This window comes from Mycteria americana, chromosome Z (assembly GCF_035582795.1).
Source record: "Mycteria americana isolate JAX WOST 10 ecotype Jacksonville Zoo and Gardens chromosome Z, USCA_MyAme_1.0, whole genome shotgun sequence".
NCBI lineage: Eukaryota > Metazoa > Chordata > Aves > Ciconiiformes > Ciconiidae > Mycteria > Mycteria americana.
Window position 1 is genome coordinate 50337531 of NC_134396.1, and position 22889 is coordinate 50360419.

The window sequence follows — 22889 nt, forward strand, 5'->3', positions numbered from 1 at the left end:
GTACAAGAAACACCAATGTTGGCAAGGAAAATTTCAGTGCAGCAGGAAGAACACTCAGTTAATTCATTCCAAGGTGTTAAGGAAATAAGAAGGGTCCTTACAAAGCCTCTTTACATGTAAAGAACAAGAAAAACAGGAAAGAAAGTAGGTGTATACTAAGAAACGAGGTGTGAAATGTAATGAATAGTAAAATATTGAAGTTATACAGCTTATTTTATTCAAGTCCATCTTCAAGACTGAGTAAACAGAGGTATAAGTTCAAATCCCAGTCCTGTTAAGTCCATGACTAAATTCCCACTATTTTTGAGACTTTTGCCCACCAGCAGTTTAGTAGTGAAGCAATGGCCAATAAGCAGTTGATTTAAAAAAAGGGACTAAAGGAACACTTTGCAAAAGCTAAATCAGCAAATCGGCAGGTCTGTTCAGACTTTCACCCAAGGACATCAGGAATCCTTAACAAGCTTGAAGCTTCTTGTCTGTTGAATCCTTCAAGCTGTTTGCAGCTGGAGATCCAAAGTTGTGCAGAAGTTCTTCAAAAAAAAAAAAAAAGAGACGGAACTGTGAAGACTAGCTATCAACAAATGAAGCCTACAAGTAAATAATCAATGGGTAAATAGAAGATCCAGTCTTCTGCTTCTACAGGAGCTTTGAAAGAGACTAGAAGATGACCCCATTTTTAAGGACTGTGCACTACATGTTTGTTAATAATATACTAGTTCAGACAAGAATGATAATATATTTTAATGAACAGCGGAATTGAGTTGCAGTTCCCAGAAGCTGCAGTACACTATCCTCTAAGTGTATTGATAGTACAGAAAAACTTCAAGAGAGTTGTAAATTGTCATAATAATACACAAGAAATACAAAAATTCCTAGAATTATTCAAAATATAAACAAAGTGTTTTCAAGAGAGATTCAAAATAGGTACAAAATGCAGGTGGCAAGAAGTCATCTGAAATAGATATTTAATGGAAGAAAAACATATGAAAAACCATGCTGTTTTTCTTACTCATATTCTTTACAATGTGAATTTGGCCCAACTTAAACAGATGTCTTCTCATATCATGAATCAAGTAGGCAGTATTTCCTCTCCTTCTTAAAAACCAGTGAGATGACATAAGTAAGACTATGTTCCATCTGCAAAAAAATACCAAAAAATTTTCAATGTTGTGAAAATAAAATCAGTAACAAAAATATTCATGGACTGAGAAAGAAAAATGATAAAATTCTATAATTAGTCATTAAAAATATAAAAGAGGGTGTGCTGACACTTCAGAAGTCCGTTACAGTGTATACATCAATAAAAGTAAGAATTGTTTGGATTAGTTAGCAAAAGGAAATGTGGAGAACACCAGGAAATGTTTCTCATGCTGAAAAATATTACATTTCCTGTTTTATAGAAGAAATATTGGAAATTTCCTTCTTGAGCTATGGGTTTAATAAGTTTGGGCAAATCTTTGTGGGATACACTAGTGAAATAGAAGGACATTAGATTATAGAATTAAATAGACTTTTTCTAGAGTTTTCTTCCCCAAAATTGTTGTATTGTTTTTTCAGTGTGTCCTGGTTTCAGTTGAGATGGAGTTAATTTTCTTTGTAGTGGCTGGTATGGGGCTATGTTTTGGATTTGTGCTGAAGACAGTGTTGATAATACAGAGATGTTTTAGTTGTTGCTGTACTAGTCAAGGACTTTGTGAGTCCTTGATCCCACCGAGGGGGAGTGAGCAAGCGGCTGCGTGGTGCTTAGCTGCCGGCTGGGGCTAAACCACGACACAGTGTAAATTGACCTGTTTCTCAAACAAAACAAAAAGGTTTCTCAATATTACTTGATAAAAATAGATTTGTTTTCTTTTGATCTTTCCAGGACATCTTTAACTTAAACTAATTAAAAACAAATAGGCCAAGTATTCCTCATATTTTATAGTTTTCAGTTAGCAAAATTTTCTACAAAAATTCAAATTTATGTAAAAGTATTGAGAATATGAATACATTTCAAACCCAGCATAATGGAAAAACTTTACATTTTTAAGTCTTTTGACAAATAGCCCCTCACATCACTGTTAAGTCACTTTTGTCTATTTCTACCTGGAAGAACTGTGATTATAATGGTGTACTCTATTACACAGTGACTGGATTCCTGCCACGCACCTTAACAAAGTGTGACTATGCAACCATGCCTTAAGTCTGACCTGAAAAACTTTGGTTTGTTGAATAAATTGGCATTTTGCACACCGGGTAAACAAACTCCGATTTTTGGGACAACAGCAATATGAAATCTCTGTGGATAACCATCTACAAAGCTGAAAACAAACAACAACAAAAAGCTCTGGGTTTTGAGTCATCCTCACTGAGAAAACATTTGCAAGGTCTCTTTAAATTACCACGTACTTTTCAGAATGCTGTGGAGGCAGAGAAAACCCAATGAGCTCCTCTCCGGTAAGATCTGTGACTATCTCCCAAGCAATAAACTACAGTGGTCATAGCACGGAAAGTAGTTTTGTAAGATGCTTGAGAAAAAAAAATCACGCTGTACCTTCTCTTACTTTATACAGGCAAAGCACCATAAGGCATCAAAGATAAGGTGTTGGGTTTTAGTAGAGAGAAAGAGAATGGCAGTAGGATCTTGTTATGCAGCTGCAGTTCCTGTTCTTGTTCCTGTGTATTTTTCTTTTTAGGTTATACTGAGTTTGATAAGACTGTGTAACAGTTTGTCAGCACAATCATCAAAAGACTGTGGAGAAAGTACATTTGCCTTAAGGATAATAAGCACTTTTTTTGCATGGGAAATAAAGTTCACCTGCCATATGAGCTGACATTCTTTGTGAATTCAGTTTTCTGGAAATTTAATCTGGCATCATGACTCTGTGAGTGTGTGTGTGTGTGTGCATACATTCCTTTACTGCCGGTCGTAAGAGGATGTCAGCAGTACAGCAATGCAATAACCAAAATGGCCAGATTTTGCTACCAAGGCTACTAACACCAAAATATTAAGTGTGAGTTCCATTCTGAACTGATTGGACTGATTGGACTTTTAAAGTTTGTTTCTAAGTTTCATATTTTTAATCTATAGTAATACTATATAGCAGCTAATTTATTCATTTAAATATATCCTCCCCAGTCGGAAAGGTTTGTCAATCTATTAGAGCTGTTGTGGTTTTGGTTTTAGAGGGATTACTACAAAGATGCAAGATTTTTCCAGGTCATTTTGAGAATTCAGGGAAATGTGAGGAAATTGGGGATAGAATAGAGGGGATAAAATTTGTTATCTAAAAGTTGCATCATTGATTTAGAATCCTAAAAAGTGCAATTAAAGAATACATAATTTCTTTAATCTATGCGATCCCTTACAATATTTCTACATGCTTATCTTTCTACTTATTTAACAATAATTTCTTGTGCATTAGTAGTGAAACTCCACAGATCTTGAAAAAGAAACTGAACACAGATGAAGAAATTGAGCCAATGACAGGCCAAAGGAGCAACTTCAGTCACAGAAGAAAAGATTCACAAATATACTGACAATGTAAAGGATATTACAGGGCAGCATGTTTTATTTCCCAGTCCCACCCATCCACTGCATCTTCTTGTAGTCTTCTGCACTCAATATGGGAAGTTACTGTACAAGAGCTCACAGCAATGTCAGCTGTGTAACTGGCTAATATTAATAAGCCTGTTGTGGTAAGGCTTATTTGCATAATTTTGAGATGACTGGATGGAAGAAACTATACCAATATCAATATTATAAGTGAAGACTGTAACTTCCAATTCCCAGCCATGTGAGTTCAGTCTGATATTTGAAAGTTCAGATCTGTAAAACTGAACATAGAATCTTTGGAATTCAATATTCTTTCCCTTTTTATGCATAATTTTGGTTAAAAATAATAAGAAGAACCTACACCTCTGTGGTACTATATACTTTTAAAATATCACACAAATCTGAACTACAGCAAAGTCAAACAACTCGAAAGAGAAAGGGATCTGAAAGAAGAAAGTCCTTGAAAGCTGTGTGAGTGCATTTTCATTGCAAACATTTCCTACAGTTTTGGTTTTAAAAAATAATCTTACCACCACACAGCTGTTTTCACTGGGGATTATCAAAGCCCTCCGTTCCACACTTCTGATCTGGCACAGTAGCATCACATTCAGTGTTACTGTAATCTACTTAGTATCTGTTCAAATGCAGTAAAAGATCTCATTCGCAAAACAGGTTTTTACCCACATTCTTGTGAGCTGGGATTGATTCACCTATTTCTAGCAGAGATCTGAAGGACTATAATCAGTCCTTCAGGTGGTGAAGAATTTTAAAGAGAGACTTTTTCTAAGTCCTAAATAAACAAGTGTGAACAAGTCCTAACAGTAAAGCCTAGTACTGCTCAGTTGCATTTATATTGAGAACTAGATAAATTCACTTTCTTTTTCTTTTTTAAACAGAAGCTATTTCTACTTAAAAGTTCATTAAAAGAAAACCCCTTAAACTAAAGTTTTACCTACCAAGAAAAACAGCTGTTAAGGTAAGGACAAACATGGACCTAAGACCTCCATAGCATCCATGTAAGTCCAGAATTAGAATTAATAATTTTGAAATAGTTCACTGCCTTCTTTTTACAACAGAATTTTAAAATGTGTGCATTTTTCTGCCAAGCCAGAAAATATATAACTCCATAAATAAATAAATAAAACATTTTATTGGTTCACTCTGGCTGTGAAATAGCAAATATTGGTAGAACTTTTAAAAAATACATTTTAAATGAGCATAGCATTTAAAAATACCCCCTCATTTCTGCAATATTTTTGTAAATAATTGCACTATTGCATGTATAAATAAAACTACTATCGGCTGTTAGAATTAAAATATTTCCTTACTGAAAAAGAAGTTATGTCACTTCCGCTAACCATATAGAGGCAGGAGACAGATGTGTTTTATAAAAGATGACTTGTAATAAAGAGAACTCTTAAAGTTAATGTTGAAATAAAAGCTCAAAACTGAGGTCTGTTTGAGGCAGGTCCTGGTACTGTGAATTACTTTGAGAAATGCCTTTTCAAGTGAGCTATGTTATTATAGTAAAGCTATTGAGAATTACAAAGGCAAACAGTCCCTTCAGGGTTAGGGAAGAATCTAGGCAGACCTCAAGATGTGTAAGATGCAACTGGGTTGCACATTCTTATAGGAAAACAAGCAGCTGGATGAAACCATTATTAGAAGACCTTTTCAGCAGAGGGTGGAAGTCATGACTTGCTGTTATAGTTCAAAATTTGGGAAAGTTTGCTGCGCATTGGCTAGTAGTCATGCTGTGGCTACTTCAGTTTTCTCTGCTGCAGCTTTGTCCTCTCCCATCAAACAGGGTCACAGGGACTGAGAGCTAAACCGAGTATCTGGAACAGCTTATTCTTGACTTCTTTGCCTTGGAATTCAAACTAACAGCTGGAACTTGTGTTGCATCTTTTTTCTTTTCTTTAACAAAACCATATGTCCTCTCTCAGTTCAAGATACGGTTTGATATTTTTTGTTATATGGAGGTTAATTACTGGCTTAGCAAAGTGTGGTCTAGCAGTAAGTGACCAGACTAAAACATAGAAGAACCTGATTCATTTCCCATTTGTGTTCCTTCTGCTGTGTGACCTGAAATGCTCGTAAGTAACAGTGGGGAATATAGAGTATTGTCTGAAATGAAATCTTCACAAATCAAGTGTGAAGGTTTCATAACATTGTGCCCTGGAAGACCAGGATTACTGCTTTTCCTTTTTCTATGAAAAAACTCACACTAAACACATGTGTGTGTGTATCTGTATGCATTTATACAAACAATATGTAAATACAGAAATATTCTATGACCGCAATATCAATGTGATCTACATGTCATATAAATTGTAACCTCAGAAGATCAAACTAACTGAGATCCCTTGGGACTTATGTGAAGACCAGTCGACCTGACTGCTCAACATCCCACCCACATGTGAGCCAAAGATAACAGTCATACTATAGTGATTGCTTTAGGCAGGGTTCAGGCAGAATCCTGCAGGTAAGAAAAAGGACTTTTGATTCATAGTCTTTCCTTGAACTTGAAGCATAAATAAATTAGGTAAAGTGACAAAATGGTATTAAAGTACATTGTGCTCACCATGTTTTGGGAACATAAAAGTGTTTGTCCAACCATGATGAATTTCTTTGTACTAATGTCCCATTTCCCACACCGTTCACATATCCAGTTCACCAGTACTGATGTGGACAGTCATCAGAGCGTTGGTAGCTTTATACCAGCTCCACATGTATATATGTAGGCTAATTATATGTAGGCAGGGATGTTTTTCAAACCTTATTGTGTCAATTTGTCATACTGTATCATGGTGAACTGTAGGGTGAAGACAAGAATGTTTGGTGTTAACAGACATTTTACCAAGGTGATTCAGCACCCAATTTAGGCCCTTTAGGAAGATCTATACCTGTGCACTTGAATGGATAGATTTTGTCTGAAGCATAGACTTTTGCTGTACAATGCTTCTTTTTTTCTAACCAAGTAGATAATGTATTTAAGGTATAAGATAATTTCTTTAGTATCAAGAGGAAACTGCAGGCAGCGAGATCTCAGTTTCCCCTGTTTTAACTTTAGTATTGGGGTTTTTCTGTTATCATGCTACAGAAAAGGATGTCTGGTAACACAGAATCATCCAGCACTGAATCTGTTGTGTCCCAGTCATGCGGTTCAGAGTATTGCCTTGCAGTAAGAGATCATTTTAAACATAAACTGGTCTTTAGCTTGAATGAACACAGTTGTGTTCAGATGTTTGTATAGACAGATCTTTGTATAGGTCTGTTTTTAAATCAGACTGTGCTATTCAGCTCTGCAAAGTAAGTCTCCTCACTGGTATAACCAATGAGGACTCAGACCTTGCCACTACTTTACTATGAGTTCATGATCATCAGAATTAACTGGCTCAGTTATTGTGAGACTCACTTAAAAGTTTAAAAAGTGTAAAGTTTTGTATCTAGATTGTTACTAATACATAAGGACAAAGTATTTGCTTCCACAAGCATATAGGGGCATATAGGGCATTTTCATAGGGGCATTTCTCTGAATTTGTAAAACTACTGCATTTTTTAATATCTAACATCACAAATATTTTTATTCTTACACATCATAGGCCTGCTTTCTGTGACAGTTCTTTCAAAGAAGGTTGCTTGGGTGGTGCCATTTCACAAGCAGTGCTTGACAAGTAACATAATAATTGGGTTTCTGTAAGGAGCTGGATGATGATGTATGAAACGGCTTTATCTGAATTTGTAGCTTGTGTCTCAGAGGACAGCAGTTTTCATAGAGCCTAGCCATTGCTCAGACTTCCTCCTCATTTGCACAGCAGGCATATTTCTCCATTTGGAGACTGTCTGCAATGGCTCAGGAAAGAAAAGAAAGCAGCAGCAAGGGATATTATGCATATCCTATTATATTACAGGATATTATGCATAATATTCTATATTATAGAATACACACCCAAAGGAAGCTGTGGAAAAAAAGCCCTTTTGAAATCTTGGCCCATCTAACTGAGGAAGTTTTATTGTTGATTTTATCAGGTCCAGCAGTTCGCCTCTGTCCAAAAGAGAACACAATGTATCAACCAATTTTAGTGGTAGTAAGCCCAAGTTTATTACTTTTTTAATGTCAGTAAAACCCCCATATCTTTGAGTTATAAATCAAGTTTTCCTACTATTTCTTTCATGCAGCATTAGTACAAATGGACAGAGATATGAACTGTTTGCTCCACACTCAAGCCTAGCTCAAGTCCACTCTGACCCACAAGCTGTGGTTAGCACAGGTTTATAACCAAGCTAAAACCAAGCTAAAAGCCTTGCTGCCAGGCTACAGACCAGGGCTGGCTTGGATCCCACTTGGTGCTTATCTGGATGGTTCAAAAATACAATGGCCTTTGTTTATATGGATGTACTGCTGCTTGTGTTTCTGTCTTTTTTGAACATTATTTCATTGTAACTGAAACTATGATTTTAAGCTTACATGAGTAGGGGCAAGATCTTATTGAATAAACTCCTTGGGGAAAAATGTGTCTGTAAAAGCCATCAGCCTTTTACAGCGTCATTTATGATAATGATTTACCATTTATTTATTTATGCTTAATCATGGAATTTTCTTGTGAAGAAAGTGAAAGCAGTTTTATCATGAATTAACTTCATTATCAGTAACTTGCAAGAACACCATAAAAAACATTCTGCAGCTTGCTATCCCAGAGAAATGTGACTGGAGGAATAATCTTATAATAAATTACATCATAAAATATATATTCAAAAAGAGAGAGGCGGCATCATATGACTACAGTGAATCTTAAGGCTGCCTCAGAAAACAGAGGAAAAATAGAATGCAAGCATAAATATTCAAGCCACATGTTCACAGCCAGCTGTTGCATCTGACCTGATAGAACCTATTTCTAGAGATAAAGGAAGAGGGGGAAAAAAAGGCAATTTCATGCATAATCTCTTTTTCTTTCAAAATTAATAAGCAATAAAGTATGAAATACAGAACAGAGCATGTTCTTGGCCATGTTTCAAGCTTCAAATAAGTACCTTATTTCTAAGCATCACAGCAATATTTTTTATTTATATTTGTAACATCTTGGGTTTTTTCAGTATTTATGAGGCCATGAGACAATATTATCAGAAAAATATGCTCAATATTTTCTGTCTACATTTCTGTATTGAATGTCGCAGCCAGGACTGGTCAGGTGTCACAGAATCTCTCTCATGCATGCTTATTTGGAGTTCTTACATGGAACAAAGAACCCTGACTGCATTTGACCATGGGTATGTGAAGAAGTAAAAATGCTTAACTAATCAGATGTCTTATGGAATGTGATTAAAATATTTTTTCATTAGGGTTGTCTTTTGAAAGTAGATAAGAGAGAACCACCAATGTCTTGGGAGAAGAAATAAAAAGACTGAAGGCTTTGTTGTTTTGAGAGAGAAAGATGTTCCTAAGACATTGGCCTGTATACATCTTCAGGGCAAGTCAGAGGAATATCACAGGTAACTAGATGTTTCTAGTTTCTGGATGCTTCTCTGGATGCTTCAAGGTCTTTTTTATAATGTTCACAGGAAAGCTAAATGATATATTTGGCTATGTAAAAATGATTATATAATGATTAATTCCATTCTGTGCATTAATGGTTTCCATTTCAAGTGCCATCTCTTCATAATTAGAAGGACAGTAAGTAACAGAATGTCAATATCAGGATTTAGTCATTCCTCTAAAAAAAAGATAAACTCATTTTTTGATGGAAAAATCAATGTGTGTTTCTTCCTTATTACATACATTTAGTTGTTACTAAATAATACAGAGGACAACTCATCTACCCAGTTGTATCTTACAAACATCATGGTCTTCAAATTCATCACTGTACACAGTTCCACAGAACTGTCTATTCAAGTAGCAGCTCCACAAAATAGAAAGGATCTGTTTGGTTTAAGTGACTTTAGTTTTTGTTAAAGTGACTGTTTTGATTTCTTTGGAAAGTTCTTTTTTCTAGTCCATAGAACCAAAACAGCATGAAGAATATGTTCTGACTTTCTCTCTTATTCTTTAATTGCTATCTTGAGTCACCACCTGTAGAGATCAAAGGCTTTATTACAGCTTCCTCTGAAGCTCCCCAGATCCTGCGTTGAAGACGTGTTGGTTAAATTGTCACCCTTATTTGAGGACAATAATGCCATTGTCACAACTAACCTAAATTTGCCTTCTACAAATATGCTTTAGCATCTTTCCTAAATGCTTTTAAAAACTCCCTTCTGCTGTGATGCCTGCAGAACTTGGCACCACTTGTGCTGTGGTTCTGTGCTCATGCTCATGTTGGTGTTCCTTTATAAATCTGATTTACCTCTTATCTTTCATTGTAAGTATGGTGTCAAAGGAATCATCCTTTGGCTCTCTGTCTGAAAGCACCTGGTCCACAAGCACGCCATTTAGTTATTTCTATTTGAATACAAAGCGCAGATAGCAGCTACCTCCTCCAGCAAATGCACAGGAAGGACAAAACCAATTAATTTCAGTTTTTACTGCTTTTCAGCTTAAAAAGAGAGGAATAATGAGACTACCAGGGGAGTTATGTGTGCAAGCAAATAATACTGTCATGCACACTCATCACTGAAAAATGTAGATGCAAATTAGCAGCACTCTTTGCATGCAGTGTTAATTCTGCCTGAAAAACAAAGAAGTATTTTCAGTCTTTCTTACTGTGAGGATGTGGTACTGAGTCCCTGGCTGATGCTTTTCTGTTTCCAACACAGTAAAGCTGGAAGAACAGAAATGTCATACAATGAGTTACTCCTTTCTCCCACTCTTGCCTCAGTGGGACATTGTGGTAAATCACAGGCATTGGCAAATAAACCTCTAAATGAATCTGATACAATCTTACATTTGATTTCTAGTGTTACAAAAAGAATCAAAAGTAAAAGAATATACCCCCCCTAGAAATATCACTGATGTACTCCAACAGTTTGTGTGCATTTGGACAAACATTCTTATTAGACTGTTGTATAAATGGCTTGCAGATTTCCTCTGTGTTTGATCTGACAAATATTTTACTATCAAAACCTGATGGTTTCCTTTGAACAATGAAGCTGGCTGACCTTCATAGCCTTCAGATTTGGTACTGCAGGTTGTAAAAATCAGATTCACAGCTTAAGGAATAGTTTCTTCTTCCAACACATTTTTATAATATCAAAATACTTGATGTTGCCAACCCATTCCTAAACTAAAGCTAAATTTTAGGCTAAGTTTTCCCAGGCAGATACTTTCAAAATTTTTTAACATCTAACTTCAAGTTAGGATATGTTTACACATGATGCTCCAGGCAGATAAGAGCTAACTCTGTCCTTGCTTGGAGCTGGAAAAAAGCCGTATGACCACATTTATCACAGTACTGACTCAAGTTAGTGTACCCTGTCTTCCACCTGCCTCTGAACAGAGTTTATTATCATGATGTTAATGCTGTCACATGGTCAAGAAAAGCAAGTTCACATCTGCCTAGAACATGTTGTATAGATGTATCCAGTTACTTCATATTCATATCCGAGACTTCTTTTGTTTTGGTTTTGTTTTAATGTAGTTCTTCCCTCCTATTGGCATCCTGACCATTGTCATTTCTTTCTCAGTCAGTACTCTCTCTTATGCTAGTTTCCCTCACCTTGCCCTAGTACTTCTCATTACTTTTCCTAATCCCTTGCTGTCTTTTTCTACCAGCCTGTCTTCTGATTACTTTGCTTGTTTAGCAGAGGAAAGATTTCCTCAAAGGCAAAACACCAGTGTCGGACTCACTGTCTAGGTTTCACCTTTCCAGCTACCGCAGATCTCCTTTCCCACGTTGACCAAACTACTCCATACTTCTTCCCTGTCCATAAAATTTATTTATAGAGTCATCAGAGGAACCAACTAACTCTTGGCAGGGAGGTCCTCTAACATTTTTGGAGATAACAAAGTCAAAAAGCCAGTAGAAATCCATATTTTGTACAGATACACAACTTCCTTGGTTTCTGTCAGCTTTTCCACCTACGTATTGCATTTTGCCTAAGCCATGATTTTTGATTACAAGACCAGTCCTGTGTCTAGGATTCCAAATATGACAGCCATTACAAGTGACAGTGGAAACATGGTGCTTTCCTTAGAAGCTATTAGTAGTATGATATGTCTGTTGTCCTTAGGATAGCTTTGCTGAAATGATCTTTTCTTCAAATGCCTTAGAAACTCTCCCTAAGTGCTTTCCTTCCTAAATACTAACAAAGCATCTGTACCCTTTCACAGTTTAGATTGAACAGATTGGTCTGACAGCCCTCAGTAAGAAGCACAGCTGGCAACTACTGTTGCGCCAGCCCCAAGGAGTCCAGGAAACAGGAAAAAGCAGTGGCAGATTTGTCATCTGTGTACATGCGTGGGTGAATGTTTCCCGTATTAAGCTAACAACTGCAAGAATTTCACACTGAGGTTTCTAATCTTCTGATGATGAATGAGACTTTCTAAAACTCCATTGCTCAAGCTGTGGTTTAAGGAGGTCTTCCAAGAAGTACAGCTGCTTCTGTCAGAGAGGCAGGGAGCATCTGCCTATTTAAAAGGACTTCTTCCATTTACAGCTGAGTTTGGTTGTATCTTCCAGAACATTTCCAGAGGACAGTTTTCAGTATAAGATGCTCTCTATAAATGTCTTAGCTTTCTGTCTTTTTTGTCTGTATGTGTGTTTGGTGCAGGTTCAGTGGTTTAATCCTATAACATGGTTCAAACTAGTGCTTGAAAGGGCAGTTATCAAAGAACAGAAATGAACTCCCAAGATGCTGGAAAAATTAGAAGCCACAAGGAGGGTAGAAACAAAGCATGAACCTATCTGTCACAGGAGATATTAAATCTTATTTACCAGGAAATATGCAGTACAATGCAGAGGATTCCTGTTTGGGTTGTGAATACCTAGCAAGTTACTCTCAATGATAGCTCTCCATGGGGAAAAAAAGATGTCTTTGCAACACACAGTTTTTGAAACAAGTTGAAGTTTGCAGTCATTGTGGTAACTTAAGTCATACGAGGAAAGTGATATTAAGAGAGGTTATTTCTACACCTTGGGAGAGTCGCCTTCTCAGTAAAGTTAAAAAGCACTATAATAAACAGAATATACAGGTCTCTACAAATTCCATTAAAAGTTGTATTTGTAAAAGATCAAACAGCAACTGTGCTTTTAAGTCCTCTAGCCACTAAAATCCTAATTAGAAACACTGTGAATTCAGCTGGACTCTTTCCATTGACTTCAATGAATTTGGGACCAAGCTTTAATTTACATAAACTGAAGTACTTTCTTATGCCCCAGAGCAATAACTAACTTGAGAAGCACTTTCTGGAGAAGGATGTGCTCACTTTCCTCTGAATTGTCAACTGTTAACCATTACCATGATCAGATCTGATGGCTCAATCGCATGATGTTTTGTTGGAAACCCTGATTCAAATCATAAGGCTTTTTCAAGTCTCAAGTTCGATAGAATTATTGCAGCTAATCTTCTTTTCCATACACACAACTAGAACCTACATGCCCACATCTTCAGGAAAAGGTACTCTTTATATTGGAACTTCATGTATAGTATTTCCTGTAAACAAGCAAAATATCAACTGTGTAGAAATATATACATATCACACGTATGCATGTGTGTATTTTTCCTTTCCCTATCTATGCATGACAACATTGTTCATATCTTTCTAGTTTTGCAGGAATGTGAAGTCTGTATGGCAAATGACATAACTGTATGCATTGGCCATAAAAGGTACATCAGACTCCTACTTACAATACATTAACTGCATTGCAGGCTACATTTGAGTAGCCTGCAGTAATTATACTGACAGAGTAAGATAATGTCACAGTAGTGCTGCTAATTAACACATTAGTATAACTGGATTCAGACAAATTAGTCTAACAATTTGTTATTGCAATTAATTGCATTAATTTGCAATACAAAATAATGTGCTGCTTTTTGGTTTTATCCTCTTCTGCCTCTGAGAATGATTAGCTACTGAGGGTATATTTTCATAAGAAATTCTTCAGTAAGAAAAATTCAGTAAGAAGGGTCATTCCATGAAGAGAAAAATTTTAACATAGTTTCTGCTAGCCAGTTGAAATGCATATTTTTAACAACATGCACACAGAGGAACAGTCTTAATAACTAGCAGCATGGCTATCAAATTATTTTTCTAACAATTGGCCATCTACATATGAAATCTAAACTTTCACCTCACATTTTATCCTATTCAGAGATGCAACAAACCAACCCACTCAGGTAATATAATCTGTTTGATGTTATTAATTTCTTTGACAAGCTTAAGGGAAAGTTGTGTTGTCAGTAGGAAGCTCCATCTAGGAGATTCTTGGATTCCCTCTCTCTGCAACTACTCTGATCCTTCAGAAAACTCAGTTTCAACTATGTTGGAGACCACTACAGTATATAAAGCCATGCAGCACCAAAAACTGAAATTCATCCATAACCCTAACAATATTTGCTTTTGTCACATTGCACTAATAGGCTCTTAATGCTGTGCACTGAAAAACAATATCAAAACATCAGTGCAAAATGTTAATGTTTATATCTAACCTTGAAAATCATCATCTAATCTTAGAAAACACCTACTTTGGTAGAACTTTTAGTCCTTTACAGATGACAAAAGCTCTCTATGACACATCAGGCCTCTATATGAATCAGCCAGGTCTCTTAGGCATAAGTGCTCACTCACTGACATAACCATACCTGAGTTATGACAGCTCTACTTTTCTGCTAAAAAAAGAATATTAGAAATAGTTCATGGTAGAAGGATGTAATCCATGATATGATGGAGGAAATATACAAGTGAAATAATCATTAACTTGTTCAGTTATCTATGAGACTCTCTGAGTAGAACAAGTTTCTTCAGTACGTGGCCCAGCAAATGCCTAGAGAAGAACCAGGCCCTCCTTCTCCAGGGGACTACTCCTTGCTAGCTCTGACATATGTTCCTTCCCACTGTGTGGGCCATGTTATCTAGAAGGCTTCACTCCTTACACACCAACTTATTTTTTAAATTTTGTCAATTTTTGTGGTATATATGTGTACTCTCTGAGAACTAAATTTCAAAATATAGCCCTAAGCACTTCACAGACACTTTCAGACTTGTAAAATCAAGAATTGCCTCATCTATCAACACCCCGCACAAGCTCTCCACCCTCATACTCTCAGGGTACTTTTCCTGTAACAGTTTGAGTGTTTGAATACGTGAAAAAGTTATATTAGGGTAGTGTTGTGGTTTAACCCCAGCCAGCAACTAAGCACCACACAGCTCCTCACTGACTCCCCCCACAGTGGGATGGGGAAGAGAATCAGTAAAAGTGTGAAAAGTCCCCTCCCAACTTCTTGTGCACCCCCAGCCTACTCACTGGTGGCTGGTGTGAGAAGCAGAAAAGGCCTTGACTCTATGTAAGCATTGCTCAACAGTAACTAAAACATCTCTAGATTATCAACATTGTTTTCAACACAAATCCAAAACATAGCCTTATACTACCTTCTATGAAGAAAATAACTCTATCCCAGCCAAAACCAGCACAGGTAGTGTTAGAGGAGATGAGGAAGACATACTGCGATTTTAGCCTTGATTTACATCAGTCAGCATGAGAAAGGATAACATAATCTGGTTCTATAAATCAACGGCCATGCTTGTAGAATGAATTATTACTCATCATTAGTCAAGGGAACACTGTTCACACTGTTCAGGTATCTTGCTTTCTTTGTACTTTTTACTCCAGTGGAAAAAGTCGATAGCAGTATTAGATCCTAAGAAAAACGAAAGATGTCATATGACCTCTAGTGAAGTATCTTCTTAGGCAAGCTATTTATAGTTAACTGGTGAAAACAGCATCATGAACAACTGAGACTGTAGAATGTCACATGTAGCTCAGCATGAGAAGATTCTGCCTCTGCTCATATCTGGCCAGAGGTCAGCCAGAACCAAACAAAAAACTGTGTCCAGGTGTGTTGCTGTGGCATGAATCTTGTGAAGATAAGTCCCTCTGAGACAGAAAATGGACAGTAACCCAGCTAAGCCCTGCACTAATACAGCTACATGGCTTCTGGAACACAGGGAGGACAGACAGGTTGAGCCCATATCAGCCTACAAAAGCAGCACGTAGATGTACCCTTGCTGTGACAACATTCAAAGTCAAAGACAGGTTCAGGCAACACAAGTAGCTGTACTGCCTTATTATTACCAAATTATTATTTTCTGCTAGAGCAGTACAAAATTAAAAGGAGGCAGGAGTTGCCTTTTAATAGAGGAAAAAGCATGAATATTTATTGGAGAGCACTGAAGCAAAAGTAAACCACAGGTGACATTTTCTCACAACCACAGCTCTAGTGATGAATAGCAACTGACTTACAGTAAAAGCCAAAGGTTTTCTTCCTAGGTTGTGGCAATTTACATTCATGTAACTGCTAATGAAGCTCAGATTTTTGTTTCTGTTTTCTTATTCTCTTGATAGGCATGGTTGATAAAATGAACAGTTTCTTTCTTGGATTTTTTTTTCCCAGAAGCTTTCCTAATAAAGGGTAATCCAAAGGAATAAGTTTGTCTCTCATTGTTTTGAATATCAACTATACATTTCCTGAGGAACCCTATATATTGTCACAGATAGAGGTTGTGGGAGGTAGATGAAAAGCAGTCCTTATCAGGCCTGCTTTGCTTCCATGATGTCTCCTGTACTTAAACCTGGTATAGAAGTACTGTGTGGTGTACAAAGTACTTTGTGGTACTCCATACAGTACATGAATCTTTATTTATACCATGAAATATCCAAAGTGATATCTTCTAATTTATATCTTACACTCAAAGCAAAATAAAATTGGTTAAATTTAGGCTTTTTGTGACTCCAATTAAATATAAAATATATAAAAAAAGTCTCAGATACTAAAAAAAAGTCTCAGACACTTGCATCTTTTCTGCTTTTAGTGATCATGACTCTTTTTCACTACTTTATCTGTGGGACTTTAAATGGGAATTTACTTTCACAAGTTTTGGTCAATTCCCTACAGCAAAATGAGACATCCAGATATGTCTGCTATGCCTAGAAGCAAATTGTGATGAGCAAAGAAAGTCTGAGCAAACTTCCGAGCATACACATATATAAAGATGGGGTCAGAAAATTGCTAAGTTGATATAATAGAAGGCAATAAAGATAACACTCATGTATCTGAACTGTCTGACAGAATCCTATCTGATCCTGATAACATAAAGTATATTCTCTAGTGCTTTTTCTCCTGGGAAGACCCATCAAAGTACACCATGCCTATATCAAACAAAGTTATTTTTACTTTTCATTAAGACTTGCTGCAGCAGTTGTCAAAGTCTTTCTTCTCTTCTGTCAAGTTCTCTTTCACACAAACATGCACGCAGACAAACAGAATTCTGCCTTTGCATAAGACTGATAATTGATAATAAAGTAAACTTCAGTCCTAGTTTAACACCCCATGCCAGAGTGCAAGGCAGGCATGCTAACAGAATTTCCTAGCATGAAATTTTCTCACCATATTCATTCTTTCTGCATTTCCCATGTCAAGGGATAATCACCTTCCTCACACGCTTATACCCTCTTCCCAAGCATTTTGTAATGGACATGATGTTACTCAAATCTTGGAGATGAAATCAGCAATGAAGAAGGAAATTCATCAGGACCATCATCAGAAAAGACACAGTGTGCACTGAGACATTGCTCTCTCTGCAAATCAGTTTCATTTATAAAGGGAGCATGTGACACTAATAAATAAGCCATTAAATAGAGAAAGTTTATGCTTTTGTAGAAGTGCTATTTTGTTTTTAACATTCACTTTTGTGGTTTAAAAAACATTCTCTTTTTTCACAAAACCAAGAACTACCACAATTGTTTATGATGTCTGACAGAATCTTGTCTGATCTTAGCAGTTTGAAACATGTTTGCTAGAAAGGAAAAATAGATTGGAAAAAAAAATAGCCTGAAAGCAATAATTTTACTTACAGCTGAGATGGGCTGTATATTCCTTCTGTTGGTTTCTTAATGACAGACAGATTCAAGGGGAAAGTTACCTTTGAATACTCAAGAAATATCCTGACATGATGGAACTGATCTCCTCTTGTAGATATTCTTCCTAATTCTCCTCCTCCAGGGATAAGCTATGCATAATCTTTGTTCCAAAAGGTTCAGATTTTTTTTTCAGATCACACAACATCCACGGGTTTTAAAACACCATTAAAGTATTTAAAGTGGAAGATCTTCAAAGAACCAGTTGAAAGTTTTTGCCACAGGGAATTTGGGGTGTACAAGTGGGGATATAGAAAAGGATATTTTTCATCAAGCACATTCCACAAAGAGCACAACAGACCTTCAAATGTATAAACAACTTATTCAAAGAGAAGCATTTTAAATTTCTGGATAACCTTCACCACACTATTACACTGAGTGGTAATGTTAATTGATCAGATTAGACCATTTCAAAATTAAAGAAGCATTTATTACTGGTGTCATTCTATAAACAAAGAAAATGGATCTCAACATGTTCAATCCAAGAGGACTGGAAAGAAGATTTTTGCATATAAATGTACTTTACAATTCTCATAAACAGTTTTTAAAATGAAAATTGTTTTTCCATGTTGCATACATCAAGGAAGTTTCAACATCCAAGAATAACTCTTGTCAAACATTAAAAAACCTGAAAGACATTCTGGATCCCTTTCATAATGAAAACAGATCCTATCCTGTGCTTTAATCCATCCATGGCATCCATTCTAACCTTAGAATCATGGATGCATTTTTGAAAGCTGAAAAATTGCAACAAAAGAATAAAAGTTATTATAACATAGCCCATAGAATGCTAGAAATTTTCATACCTGGATACCCAAAGCCAGCTATATAGACAGCTATATATAACACATTCTCACTTCACCTGCACTACAAGCCAGACAAGCATAAGCCAGCTCTACTCAGACAATTGTAGCCATGTTAGAACAGGGCTGTGCCCACACACACACCCATGCTGAGAGTCAGGTTATATTAATTTGGGATCAGCATTGTAATGACACAACAGGCTAGATCTACCTTGTTTCCAGTGAGGGAAGATTATAGAAGTATCCACAGCTGGAAAATCTGAGCAGAGGTAAGCACACCTGAATCTCCATACTAAAATCATGGGTTTAAAATTTTTTGAGGATGATTGCTTATGCTGTGTTCTCCTTCAGGTCTTCTCAGTTTGCAAAGATTGGTGGTTCCTAGGCTCAGCATGCTGTTTTGTGAAATTCGTTCTCAGATACTCCATTTTCTCCTTTTTACAGAGAACCTTATTAATGCCAGTAAACCCAAGGTATTGAAGACCTTAATATCACAACGTGTCAATATCTGTTCTCTCGTCTCAGCCTAGTTCAGTCTTTTTGGCTGGATTCATCTCACTTAACTTCATGCATCAAAAAGATAGCTGTTTAACCCAAGTAGTCTTTTCAACTCCAAGGGAGAGAGAGACTGGCCTTTCCACAGGATGGCATAACCCTTCTAAAATAGCTTTCTAACACAGAAAGAACAAACTATCCCCCAATATCTGCTGTTTGACTTGGCCATAGAAGGAGTTTAGGCAACTAACTTATGTTAGACATCTTACTTCCAGGTGGCAACAGTCAGCTGAGATGAATCCTACCTTCTCTAAAACTTACTGTTATCAGTAAAATGAGGCTATTATTTTCCTCTTCACAAAGGTATTACAAAGCTAATACAAGAGTTAAACCATGAGTGTTTGTCATACAGTGACGGGACTGTGTAAGAAACAAAGATAGAAAGAGGTAACTGAATATGAATTACATTTTCTATCAAACTGTAATCTAGACCAAGCAATTTACAGTGAGTCTGGATTAGGATCAGCTCGGTTATTTCAGTGACGATGCTACAAATTGGCAGGTATTATTACAAGCTGATAGCCTCTACTCTGTTTCCTTGGGATTTGCTTTTTATTGGTCAGCCAGACTCAGTCTCAACTTAGTTTATAATAATGATTTATTTTAAAAATGGGCGGGTGGATATTAAGGCTGATTTTTTAAACATTGAATCACAAATGTTATGAGGCATTTTACTGTCTCCCAGACTGTTGTTTTGGATAGCTATTTAACTGATTTCCAATCTGATGGTTAGCTTTGAAAACATGGGACAGTAGCAAGTTTAAATCTTTCTGTGCTATGTTTAGCAGTCACTGGAGTTTGTCAGATGCTTACATTCAAGTAAGTACTTGAATCTAAAAGGAATAGAGGTTCTGGGAGCATAACATAGATTGAGGTAAATGTACTGAAATGCTGCTTCAACTTCTTAATTTCTTCTACAGCTAGGAAGAGGTGAGACTCCACTGGGCTTACCCATGGCAGTATAATCTAAACTATGTAGACAGATTAGGTGATTTAAAATGTGAGGAGCTTCCCATTCTCCCAAATGTTGTTACAGTTACAGCAACACAGTAATTGAGGTGGTTGTGAGTGACTGGGAATCAGAGATAGAATTAATTTTCTTTACCTAATATTGTTTTTAACTCTACATTTACAGTAACAGTAATTAAATAGCATTTGCTGGACACTGTTTGCTTGGTATATATGGAAGTAGGACAACATCCACAGATGCAGTTTTGTAAACTATTAAACCAATGTGAGACTGGCATCTGAAGCTGAAGGAAAATGGAAATATAATGGCCTGACTTAATGGTGGCTGCATATTATCACAAAGGAAATGTTATGACTATCAGTGTAATTTACCAACATAAACAAAGCAGTGAATGAGTATCATAACCCAGTATAGCATATATTTGTACCTGTAGGAACAGAACCTGCAACATGTTTTGTTCTGTTTTATTTTTATATTATTCACTGCCTGTGATCCCAATACTAATATAAAACACTGGAAGACAAGGTCATTTGATCATGCATAGAGTCACTGTGGTTGCTACAGCACCACTAAAGTTAAAGGAATCTGTGGAATTAATCTATCATATACCTTAGAAGTTCGCTCCCAACTTCTTTTGTATCACATAATCATTTTGTGCAAATTACCACAGCAATAACATTGTGACATGCAAGCATATAAATAATGAATAGTAACCCAAGCAAAACTCTCTCACCATTGAAATTAATAAAGGTAACGCTTTCCTTAGTCCAGATCCTCTGCTTGCAAAAATACAGATAATCGTGTGACGTTTCCTGAAGTAAATCTCAGAGACTATCATCAGCTTGTTGCGAAATATCTAATTCTCTTAGGAGCTAATTAATTTTCCATTGGAAATCAGTTGGCTTGATAACTAACTAATCAGCTTGTCAGGGCTTCAACAGCTACACAAGTTGTTTTACTTTGATAAGCAAGCGTAAGGACAAAAATTTTTCCCAGCTAAAGGAAGCTGTGAAGCAGCATTTCCAATATCACAATCCTATTCCTGTATGCCATGTTTTGAAGCAGAAGATTCATGTAGGGCCAGGGTATTAGCAGGTCCGCATTTACTAGAATAAGGCCATGTATTGGAGGTGAAGAGGTGGGAGGAGCAAGGGGAAAGGATACCTTCAAATCTGGAGATTGTCCAGCAATTTAGCAAGGGAAGCCAGTGTCACTGCATGCTCCTGGACTTTGTTCCTTCCATAAGTCCAACAATGACAAAAAAAAATGTTGCCTCCTTAAGTGTGAGGGCTCAGGTAGACAGAAAATAGGTGTACACATAATCACACACACAGGCACGAAGTAGATGTAAGACAAAAATGCATTGAGCATGAAAAATATATATAGCTGAACATGTGTTTTCTACGCAAATAATTCCCGGTGTAATAGCTAAGAAAGATCGAGAGGTTTCACAGATGTATCCCGTTTCTGTGGAGCACTGACACTGGCAGGTTTCAGTGACTGGTAGGTATCAGAGCCATGCTGCGTTAGCACTCTGGGACTGCAAATGCAGCAGGGAGGGTCTGGAGGAATCTCACTGTGGACACTATTACTGAAGCTCTTTTAAGGCCCCAGGGCTGAGGTCAACAGGGAAAGTGAGTTATTCCAAAGGCAGCACTTCTACTTCTCCTCCTGCCTGAGTTTACCCATTTTCCTGTGGCAGATAACCATACAGAGTATTTTCTGAGAATCACAATACCACAAGTACAAGGCTCTCACATGAATTTTGCAAATCATGCAAGGATTTATACTAAATTGTAAATGCAGGGGATGCACCAGGAGGATTAAGGACAGCTTTGACAAACACATTTTGTTAGCTTCACATGCCTGCGCTTTTATTTCCATCTCTTGCCAGTTTTGGCTGCATCTGCTTTGGGCTTCTATAGCATACAACCCGCTTTAGCATTATGACTGGAGTCCCACAGTGCTGAACGTAATACAGCTTCATAATGACAACAATAATTCCTAAATCCTTTCATTATCTAAGGCTATTCTGTGTCATTAAATACTGTAAACTGTGAATAACTGTGTGTATGTGTGAAGAAATGCAAGGGACAGTCCACTCTTTGAACAAGCAGCTTTAGAAGCAGTAAAATGATCACAGACTAGTTTCTGACAGATTTAAGTCTCCCTGTTGAAGTCTTTAAGCCACTCTTGTCTAATAATGTACAAGTACTAAATGAAGCTTTTCCCACTGTTGAAGCAGGTCTCCCTCTCTTGTTCCCTTATCCCCTCTGTAAAGATTCTGCAGCATCTAATAACAGCAAAACTAACAGCGTTGCCTTCTCCCTCTCCCCCCAGGGGGGATTTCTTGCTTGCTTTCTTCCTTTGTTCCTTTCAACACATCTTAAGTTAAAATTATAGGAGTTCGTATCTTTGCAACCTGTTCCCTTCTGCTAAGTAGATTGAAACAGTGCAGAAAGTTTAGAAATCAAGTGGAAGGAGGGGCAAGTAAAAATATGGATACAGAGATAATCACGTTAACATTTTTCTTTGGCAATCATGCTAAAATAAAGATTTTAGAACACTCAGCAATTTGGAAGCCTAACACAGGACTGATGGTTTATAGCAGCCTAGATGGCAGAGTAAGGGAAAATCTTATTTCACAGCACACCAAGGCACTAATTTAATGTCCTTGGGTAATACTAGGATGCCTGAGAGGGGGCCAAATGAGATGCAGGGCATTGTATGACAGCCGCATGTGTTTCATATGCTGCACCTGGTATTCACCCCCATTCAATCCCCCACCCACCCCACCCGCTGCCCCACCACACCACAGCTGTAGCAATTTGAAACAGATATGCCTCCAATAAACCAGTGTTGTTCTAAAATCACACCACAGAGCCCCTGCAATTTGCAGCCACTTCAGCCATTGAACTCTGATTGGGTTCATCTGGGTTAGGTATGGGATGGAACAACTG

At 37.0% G+C, this 22889-nt stretch overlaps 1 long non-coding RNA gene across 1 annotated transcript; it reads right to left on the reverse strand.

Moving 5' to 3' along the window:
* Window positions 1-264: 264 nt before the first annotated feature.
* On the reverse strand, window positions 265-10245 carry LOC142402728 (uncharacterized). Its single transcript, XR_012773461.1, has 3 exons — window positions 10233-10245; window positions 1010-1137; window positions 265-530 (listed from the first exon to the last, which is right to left on the reverse strand). It is a non-coding gene; the product is annotated as an uncharacterized LOC142402728 (long non-coding RNA).
* Window positions 10246-22889: the final 12644 nt, after the last annotated feature.